Below are 11,539 nucleotides of genomic sequence, written 5' to 3'. Positions count from 1 at the left end.
ATGATGTGAACTCAGGTCTTCAAGTTACAAAGTGTTCTTTACACTGTCACACAAATTTTCTTAAGCTTTCTTATTTCTGAATAGTTATCATATTTTTAACCTTTTAAAAATTTCACTTTCATATTATCCCTAGCATTATTCTTATTTGCGTATGCTTCTGATCTCACCTCCTTGATCACAAACTCTTTGGGGTTAGGAACTGTGTCTGGGGCATCTTTTATCCCCTCCAGCAGTTAGCATGCAGTCTTATGAATTTTAGGTTTACTTTACATCTTTCAGATTGGCTAAGATGGCAGGAAAAAGATAATGATAAATGTTGGAGGGGATGTGGGAAACTGGGACACTAATGCATTGTTTGTGCAGTTGTGAAATGATCCAACCATTCTGGAGAGCAATTTGGAAGTATGACCAAAAAGTTATGAAACTATACATATCGTTTAATCCAGCAGTGTCTCTATTGGGGGGTGTATCTTAAAGAGATCATAAAAGAGAAAAAAGGACCCATATGTGCAAAAATATTTTTAGCAGCCCTTTTTTTTAGTGGTAAGGAAGTAGAAATTGAGAGGATGCCCCTCAGTTGGAGAATGGCTGAATAAATTGTGGTGTGATATTATTATTCTATAAGAAATGATGAGCAGGTTGATTTTAGAAAAGCCTGGAAAGACTTACATGAACTGATGCTAAGCGAAGTGAGCAGAACCAAGAGAATATTGTATATAACAACAACAAGATTATGTGATCAACTGTGATGGGCTTGGCTCTTTTTAACATTGAGTTGATTCAAGACAATTATAATAGACATGAGAAGGAAAGTCCCATCTGCATCCAGAGAGAGAACTATGGAGACTGAATCTGGATCAAAACATAGTATTTTCATCCTTTGTTGTTGCTGCTGTTGTTTGTTTGCTTTTTTTCTCTCCTGTTTTTCCCTTTGATCTTATTTTTCTTCCCCAGCATGATGAAAGAATTGTATATGTTTAAACTATATTCGATTGCTTACTGTCCTATTTGGGGAAGAAAAATTTGAAACACAAGGTTTTGCAAAGGTGAATGTTGAAAACTACTTTGCCTATATTTGGAAAAATAAAATACTATTAAAATAAAAAGGAAAAAAAAGGCTTGTAATAAGTACTTATGGTTCTGAATTGAATGTTAAGAAAGGGCACAAATTATTCAACAATTCTGAGCATTTGGTATTTCCCTTTGGCTGAGCTTTTGTCTGGGATTGGCCCTGAGGATTAAGAATGGTTTCTTTTGCAGGCAGTTTTCCATAGGAGCTCATTGGAGCCAGGGGAAAAATGAGCTAATGGCAAGTTGCCATCAACGGTTCAGAAGAGGACAGAAATAAGTTTTCCATCTCTTGTGCTTATGATGTCCTATCCCATATGTTTATTTCTTCCTCTCTGCTTAAACTGTGAAGTCTATTGGGATGAATCTGGGTCCTGGTTTTTGAAGAAAAGCAGTTGTAAGTCAATGACATTGATTTATCTCCCTCTGGTGAAGATCTTCCATACCAGATACCCTATTAGGTCATGGAGGGAAGCTTCAACTGAAATAAAAATTATGATGTTTTCTCTTAAGAATAATACAGAAAGATAAGAGGAGGATAAAAGAAAAGCATCTATAGAAATGAAAGGTATCATGGCCATAGCATATAATATGCTTACAATTATAATCTTATAATAATCTTATAATAATATCTTAGAATTAATAAGACAAATTTGAATCTTGTCTCCCACCCTGAATTGCTTTGTGACCATAAGTTGTTTAATTCTAGTCTCAATTTTCTCATCTGTGAAGTGGGGAAAATAAGTCCTATTGTACAAATCTCAGAATTGGTGTGAAGTTCAAATAATCTCATAGGATCATAGATCCTTAGAAGAAACCTTAGGAAATAATTTAGTCATAATAATCATTTTGCAAATGAGAAAACTGAAGTCCAGAGAAATTAATTTCACAGAAATATCACATAATTTTACTTTTTAAAGTTATCTGTGAAATCGTCTGGTCCAATCCATACTAGAAAAGGAACCCCAAGCATGTGGCCATCTGGTCTCTACTTAAAAACTTCCAGCAAAGAAGAACCTGATACATCCTGATATAGGCCATTTTACATTTTGATAACTCTAATTGTTAGGAGTTGTTATTGTTATAACATATTGTCATTGTCATTGTTGTTTTTCCCTAATATCAAGCTTCAATTTGGCTGGGGAGGGGGCAGAAGAAAAAAAAGGAAAAATAAAGAAATGTAAACACACCTATGTGTACACACACACACACACACACATATATGTATATGTATTTAAAGGAATAACAAGTTGTACCTCCCATGTTTGTTTAATTCTATAAATTAAAATCAAACTACTTTGCTTCCTTATACTTCTATTGATTAGTTCCTGTTTTATCCTATGAATTCAATGATATCAAATCTAATTCCTCTTCTACTTGCCAGAAGTTGGATAATAATGGCAAATATTTTGCTTATATTTCATTTATTCATTATGAAAACCCTGAGGTTTTATTTTATAGAGGAGAAAACAATATGAAATAATTTAGATTTGCTTAGGGTCACATAACAAGTAAGTATTAGATGTAAGATTCAAACCCAGGATATTTCTGACTCAAAAAATAGCTGTCTACTATGCTATCCCCTCTCTTTTCCTTGGACTAATTAATTGTTCCCAATTCTTCCAAAAGATTTTCATTTTTTCATGTATCCAAGGACTTTCATTACCTTGTTTGCCTTCTTCTGAATGCTACCTCATCAATGTCCTTCATAAATTGTGGTATTCAGAACTGAACACAATAATCCAGTTTTGTTCTGACCAGTATAGAGCATGGAGAGATTATCACCTTATTCTTGTATGACTCCATTCTTTCAAGACAGCTCAAGGCTGCATTGGTTTTTGTTTTGTTCTTGGTTTTTGGTTGCTACATCACACTGCTATTTGCGACCTTGTAGTTCACTATACCTCTTTCAGACAAACTGTTACCTAACTATACCTCTTCATCTTGTACTTGTGAAGTTGATTTCTTAAATTAAAGTATAAAACTTAACATTTTTCCCTATTAGATTTTATCTCATTAGATTTAACTTGTTAAGGGTTTTTTTTTATTTTCACTTTGTTATTTAGTGACTGATCTCTCTAAAATTTGTTTCATTTGCAAAAAAGCATTCCATCTATACTTTATACAAATTATGGTTTAAAATGTTAAAGAATTAGGGCTAGACATAGATGCTTGGGACACTTTATTGGAGACCTCTTGTCTCCAAATGCCAGTTTTGACATCATGATTATTGTTTGATTCTGGTCATTAATCAGGTTATGAATCCAAATAATTGAACTATTATCTAGCCCATAATTCTCCATTTTCTCCACTAGAAAGGTGCTAATTTCCACCTTGCAAATGTTTTGCTAAGATCTAGGAAAGCTTCATCTATGGCATTCCACTCTTCTATCAGTTTAACAACTCTGTCAGAAAAAAGAAAAATGATTATTCTGTCATGGCCTGTACTTGAGGAAACCATGTTGGTGCTCCCTAATCACCACTGTCTTTTCTATAAGCTTTTAGATTATATGATCTAGAATTTTGCCAAGAATTAAGGTGAAAATCAATGGTCCATAGTTTCTGGACTCACTTCTTTTCTTTTTCTTGAAAATATAAAAATTTATCCTTCTTCAGAACTTTAATACCTCCCCTAATGAACTTGATCTTTGAAACATCTTTAACAATGGCTCAGCAATTCCATCTGCCATTTTTTTTAGGAGCTAAGGATGTAGTTCATTGGAGTCAGTTAACTTGAAATTATCAAGGACAGGTAGGGGCTCTCTTGTTATTTTCATACTTATTTCATGTGTCAGTTCTCCATTAGCTATATTTTAGACATTTCTAAAATAAAGGCCGTTCTCCTTTGCAAAGGAAACAGGCAAAATAAGAACCTAGAGGCACTTTCTTCTCTTAGTCGTCATTTGTCACTATATTAGCCACCCCAACCATTAGTCACATACCTTTATGGAACTCCTTTTCCCCAGAACAACTTAAAAAAAAGCAACTTCATTTTTGTTATCCTTAGCTTTCTCTATCACCCTTATTTCATTTTGAATTTTAAATCTCCAGATACTGTTTTTTTTTGGTAGCAAATGCAAGTATTTAAATAAAAGATAATTTGTATTTAAATACAGATAGTTTAGAAGGGAAGACATTAGCAGTTTGAAGGATTATGAAAGGGATTTTGTAGAAGGTGGCTATTGATCTACTTTGAGAATGTAGGACAAACAACAACGATGACAACATCTTAGACTGCCTCTGAAAGGAAGAAAGGCTTTTTGTAAGGCAGAAATGATAAGACAGTATATTCTAGGCATGGAAGATGGCAAATGCAAAAGACATGGAGACAAGAGATGGAGTGTTCTGTGTCAGTAAAATAGAGAAGGTCATTCTGACCAGATCATAGAGTGCAGGAGGTGGAGTAATACCTAATGAGGCTAGAAAGATAAGTTGGGGCCAGATTGTGAAGGGCTTTAAAAGCTAAACAGAGGAGTGTATATTTTATCCTAGAGACATTAGGAAGCTAATGGAGTTTATTGAGTAGGGGAGTCATGTGGTCAGATCTGCACTTAAGGAAAATAACTTTGGCAGCTGTGTGGAGGATGGACTGGAGTGGGGAAAGACTTGAGGCATGAAGGCCAATTAGGCAGCTGTTGCAATAATGTAAGCAAAAGGTGACAAGTGCCTGAATTAAAATAGTGGCTCTGTGAGAAAAAAGGGTCAAAATCAGAAGATAATACAGTGGTAATACAGCAAAACTTGACAATATTGCAAATGTGGAATAAGAGAAAATGAAGAATCAAGGATAACACCATGAGACGACAAACCAGAGAGACAGGAAGAATGGTAGTACTTTGAACAAGAGGGCAGTTTGGCAGAGCAGTGGTTTTATGGGCAAAGATCATAATTTCTGCTTTAGGCATTTCATTTGAAATGTCTCAGGCATATTCAATTCAAGAGATTCAAAACAGCAGTTGGTGGTATGGAAACTGAGGGGAGAGAATGAGGATGGATGTACAGACCTGTGAATCACCTGAATGGAGAAGCAGATTCAAATGATGTTTTGTCAGAGCTGATGAGACAGAGTGTAGGGGGAAAGCCTAGAACAGATCCCTGTGGAACACCCACAGTTTGGACCATGACCTATGGTTATGAACCAGCAAAGGAAATTGAAAAGCAGCAAGGAGAATCAGGGGACACTAGTGTTGTGAAAACCAAGAAGGGAAAGAGGTGGTCTATGTGTGTTAAGGTGAGGAGGGGGGAGAAGGGAGCCTCAACAGTGCCAAGTACAACAGATAGGTTAAGAAGAATAACTGAGAAAAGATCATGGGATCTGGAAATATAAGGAACTTTGGAGAGAGAATTTTTAATTTTATTTATTTATTACTCCCAGTAACTATTTATTTTTTATGAAAGCTTTTTATTTTTCAAAACCTATGCATAGGTAATTCTGTAACTTTAGCCCTTGCAAAACCTTGTGTCCAGTTTTCACCCCCTTTTCCCACCCCCTCTCCTAGATGGCAAGTAGTCCAATATATGTTAAACTTGGTAGAAATATATGTTAAATCCAATATATGCATACATATTTATACAATTATCTTGCTGTACAAGAAAAATCAAATCAAGCAAGCAAAGAAAATGATGAAGAAAATAAAATGCAAGCAAACAACAAAAAAGAGTGAGAATGCTATGTTGTGAACACGCTCAGTTCCCACAATGTAGATGGCTCTTTTGATCTCAAGACCACTGGAACTTGTTTCAATCATCTCATTGTTGAAGAGAATTGGTCATCAGAATTGGTCATCGTCTAACATTGATGTTGCCATGTACAATGATCTCCTGATTCTGCTCATTTCATTTAGTGTCAGTTCATGTAAATCTCTCCAGGCCTCTCTGAAATCATCCTACTGATCATTTCTTATAGAACAATAATATTCCATAGCATTCATATACCATAATTTATTCAGCCATTCTCCAACTGATGGGCATCCACTGTTTCCAGTTTCTTGCCACTACAAAAAGTGCTTCCACAAACAGTTTTGCACATGTGGATCCCTTTCCTTCCTTTAAGATCTCTTTGGGATATAAGCCCAGTGGTAACACTGCTGAGTCAAAGGGTATGAACAGTTCCAAATTGCTGAGGGAGCAATTTTTAATGATGAATAGACAATTGTAAATAGTAAAACAGTGAGAGGAGAAGAAATAGAGACGATGAATATAGACAGCTTTTTTGGCTGAAAAAGAGAGAACAGATATTGAATGTAGCTTAAAGGACTAAAGTCTAGAGGATATTGTTTTAAAGATGGGACAAAGTTGGGCATTTTTGAAGGTAATAAGGAAGGAATCAACAAACTAAGAGAGGTTGAGATAATAATGGGGGGTAGTAATCTATTGGAGAAGATGGGAGGAATTAGGAACAAGGGTATGTGTAGAGAAGTTGATCTTGACAAGGACAAAGACTACTTCATTTTCAGAGTCTAGGGGAAAATAGGGAGGCTAAGTGTGGATGTCAAAAGGCTTGGAGATGCAAAAGAAACAAATACTAGTGAGCTCACAATATTTGGCCTCATTTTTCTCATTAAAGTAAGAGATAAAAGTTCTCTGTTCAGAAAGAAGTTAGAGGGGGACTGTGAGAAGCTTAAGGAAAGTAAAAATCATTTCCCTACAGCTTTTGTGGGTGAGTAAAGACTGAAAAATAACAATTTTTTTTTGGCATCATTACAGTGAGCACTCAGATGAAGTTAGATGACATAAATTTATAATGTTCATAGTTAGTATGACTGTGTGACCTCCTCTAATTGTATTGAGTGGCAGGTGAGTGAGCAAATAATAGGAATGATCCAGAGCTGAAATTTTTACAGGGAATGACAAGGTGACAAGAAATTCAGGGTAGAGGACAATGTGGAATTGAATTGGCTAACTATAGGGTCCATAGTGAAAAGGAAGAAAAGAAAAGTGAAGTCAGACTAGGGGTAAGAACCTGAAAAGACACTGAATGAGGGGGAGGATTAGAGGCATAGGAAGATATAAAATAATAAAATGTTACAGTCAGAAGCAGAGCATTTTTTTTAAAGTAAAGAAATGGGGTTTGGGTAGCTCTGAGCCTATTACTCTTTTGGTGTATCTAGGGAAGGAGAAGGAAAGGATCACTTCCTTTTATGGTTCTTTCTATCCCAGTAGTTAGTTCTTTCATATTGGTAACAATAATATCCAGAATAATTTTTTCCTTGTTGTTTCTGCTGTCTCTTGAAAGATGAAATTTTCATTGCCATTAAGAAAAGGAAATGAGTTATTAACTGCTCTGCTTTTGGATGAAAAGAGACACCTACACAGAGACATATAGAGAAATAGACACAGGGAAGCAGAGAGAGACTCTGCTCTGGCATATATCTGAATAATTAAGGACCCCTATCCTGAATCTCTTCCCCATCATTACTATATAATGAGTTTGCATTATTTTGGTCATTTGTTTCCCAGATTCTCAAGTATTTCCCTTTTCTGATCAAGTGGTCTGTAATACATACTCTTATGACAAAGTTTTCTCCTTTCATAGGTCTTGACCCAAATAATCTTCCTTTTCTGGCACCTGAATTTCTTCATATGTATTCCTTCTTATTGTAAGAGGTAAATAGAGAAGCCAGAATAGAATGTAGGGCCTCTGATTCTAGATTTTACCTTCTTACTGCTTCCCTTATAATTCATCAAGAGCCATTTGCAAGCTTTAAAGTCCTCTAAATGACAGTTATTAGTAGTGGTGTAACAACCAGAGTGAAGCAAGAATGAAGCAATCTAGTTTCAAATTTTGACTGTACTGAAGATACATTTGGAATGGTTTTCTTTGATTGGCAGAGATACATTCCAAGGATGTTTCTTTTTGGATGCATTATATGGCTTGCATATAATCTTGTCAGAGTTCTTTAAAAACAGAAGAGCAGTGGTTAAAACATATATACTATATATGTATAAATGTACATATGCAATATATTTAAATATTATTGCTGAGAATTTGACCACAAGGTCAGTCAGGCAATCATTTTGCTATCATTCTATTTAATGAAAAAAAAATAAACATGATCCTCCAGTTAGATGAATTCCTCCACCAGCAAACCCTCCCAATAATGCTATATGTTGGATTGCTCATTTAATTCAGGGCTTAAACAGCTCAGCAAATGATATAAAAACGAATGGATCACAATGAAGGATTTCATATTTTATTTTCCTCTCCAAATGAGGGAGGTATCTTGGGGCTCAGCAGCTGACACCTCTGAGCATGCTGGGCAAGTTCAGAGAAGTATCAAACAGAGCGTTCTGTGTGAAGTTTGTACAAATTTTTATCGAAAAAGACAGATTTTTTAAAAGCAAAAGAGGCCATATTTTCCATCCTAATATTTGCTCTTCCCTTTTGGCCACCTCCATTTTAATGAACAAATGTCTGAGAGTATTCAGTTACACTGAAGCGGGAACAAATAATTTGGTGCCCACCAAGAATTGAAAAAAAAAAGTCTACAGAATTGACTCTTGTTCTGGAGAGAGATCAAAGAAAAGTAGCGCAGAGATAAGGATGTTATCACTGAATCCTTACCCATTTTCCTGCATTGGGGGAACTCTCTGAGGAAAACAGGGATTTATTTTGCAATTTAAGCTAATTTAATGTGAAGAGATTTTGTCATTTGTGTGTGTATCAGTTCCAAGTCAGAGCCCAAATGACACTTGATTGCTTGGGTAGCATGTGGCACTAGCAGGACATTGGTAGAAATATGGCCCCTCGATATTCGTTTACTGCTCTTGGCCTCCCTTGTAGTACATTATAAATTCCTTCCATACAGCCTACCCTTCAATCTTCTCAAATCCCCAAAACAGCCCTGCAGAGATCAAGCGTTCTGATTTTGTAAGGTAAAAAAGAAATTCAAAAATTTTAACATGGTAGGAGATATAAACATGTTGAAGAAAAAGGAGAAAAAATATAGGGGCAAAAAAGAGTGACTCCAGATTTCTTTGTTGCTCTGCCTATTAAATGTTATAGCAGAAACATTTTGGTAAACAAGTAAAATCCAGTCCATGGTGAAGTCTTGTTGGGTTTACCTCTACAATTTCTCTCATCTACCTCATCTCTATTCTATCTTAGTATAGACCTTACTTACTTCTCATCTGGACTACTGCAATTTTCTTTTAAAAAATTACTTCTTGTTGTGAACTTGAGAAATATCAACAAAACATAAAGCATTTTCCTATACAAAAAACATTAAAGAACTGAACATGAAACCATAAATCTCTGCTATCCATAGTTGCTTTTGTAAAAGTATATTTCAAATATTACATGTTTTAGCCCTTAATTGTGTTTTCTTCATTAATTCTTTCTCTTCTCTTTATTGTTTAAAATATTTATATACTGTCATCTCATTTTTTTTCCCTTTCCTTTCTTTGGATATCACTATCACTATCATTTCTCTTTAACTCTCCCCTTCCCTCAAAAAAAAAAAAAAACCCTTTCCTTTGAAAAATATCAACATAGCAACCTACATGTTTACCATTATTAGATACGTATGTTTACCATTATTAGATACGTATGTTTCCCATTCTGTATTACAAGTCTACAGCTCTCTGCTAAGAGGCAGAAAGTATCATATGTTGTCAGTCCCTTTTCTCTGACAATTACCATTTTTTTTGTCATCTTTGTGAAAAGGTGCAAGCTCAGAGTTGTTTTCATTTGTATTTCTTTTATCAGTGATGTTGTGCTTTTTCCTTCTTAGGGGTGTTGATAACTTGTCTTCTTTTGAAAACTGCTTTTATGTCCTTAGAACAATCTCTTAATTGGTCTTTTTGCCTCCAGGCTCTTTTTTTCCCCCACTCCATTTTTTTACATAGTTTCCAAGCCGATCCTCTATTCCTAAAGCATAGATTTGATCATTTCATTCCTTTGGTCAAGAAACTTCAGTGGTTCCTTAACCTTTCTAGGACAAAATGTAACTCATTGTATGACATTTAAAACTCTTAAAAATAAGGCCCTAATTTTTTCCAGATTGCTACACTCTTCATTCCAACCAAAATGCCCTTTTTGCCTTTTTCTCTATGTGAAATTTCATTTCCCACTTCTACACTTTTGCTTAGGTTATACTCCATACTCTTAATTCTCAGCTCAAATTATGCCCTCTACAGAAATCTTATTTGATCTTCATTGATGTCATTTGCACCACTCTAGGAGCATTGGAGTACTACTCCAACCATTACCTTCATTTAAGACACCTAGACCTATCAATTATTATTAGGAACTTATTCAAGACATGGATCTAACTCTATTTACAATTCAATTCAGTCAGTCAACAAACATTTATTAAGACTTACTTTGGGCCTGGGAATATAAATCCATTTAGATAGTATTTACAGGGACAAAATAGAGAAAGTCCAGAGTGTAGATACAAGTTGAATGAATATATGGCTGGTCTGTTGATTGAAATAGGAGAGTGAAGGAGTGATTTAGAACTATGAATGGGACCAAAGAAGAATAGATTTTGTAAGGAAATTTAAGAAAAGCATAAAGCTTTTCCAGTTTCTATTTACTTCATCTTGGGCAAGTCACTTAACCTCTGTGTCTTAATTTCCTTATTGTTAAACGGAGGGGATCAGACTAGATAATGTCTAAGATGACTTCAAGATCCTAATTTATCATCCATTTTCTCCAGCTCTCACTTTTCAGAATTAAAAACATTGCTTCACTGGCTAATTCCACACAAAAATGTCTTTTTCTGTGTAAAACATTCTCCCCCCATATTTATCTCCCTGGCTTTAATTAATATTGCCTGGCATTTAAATTATTGATTATTTAATGGTACCTGATGATTACTTAAACTGTACTTTGTGTTTCAGAGCTATTGATTTAAAAATGACAGTGGGAAATATAGTGGTCTTTGGCCATAGGAGGGCCACAAAAATTTTTGAAAAAAAGCTCTCTTACTTCCAAATATTCTTTGTAATCACTTTATTACATGACTTAAGATTGTTTTCTTACTGGTAGTTGTTTAATAAATATTCTTTGATTGATTGTCACCACCCAAATTTTATCAGATTTGCAATAATCAGTACTGTTATTTATACCTTTATATAAATAAGTTTAGTTCTATTGCTTCTTTCCTTTACCATTCCTAGCTAAGATAAGTGAATATGAATTTTGATAGGAACTTGGAGTCAGGAGAAAGAAATAATTTTGGAATATAAAACAGGCCTAGGTATGGCTTTAGAATTCAGTCCTTAGTACAATGGGTAGATGCTCCATAAATGTTTGATGAATATATGAATGAATGAAAGAATGTCAACTCCTTATTAGCAGCTCTCATTGTACAATCAGATCAACCAATAAGTATTTAATAAGCACTTAATAGTGCCAGGCACTGTGTTAGGCTTTGGAATATAGGATTCCGGATCTTATTGTTTAGAGTCTGAAGTAATCCTTGATAATATCTACTCACACCTCTATAAGTGGCGTCTATAAGTG

Source organism: Sminthopsis crassicaudata, chromosome 2 (assembly GCF_048593235.1).
Source record: "Sminthopsis crassicaudata isolate SCR6 chromosome 2, ASM4859323v1, whole genome shotgun sequence".
Taxonomy (NCBI): Eukaryota; Metazoa; Chordata; class Mammalia; order Dasyuromorphia; family Dasyuridae; genus Sminthopsis; species Sminthopsis crassicaudata.
This window is presented reverse-complemented; position numbering follows the sequence as displayed.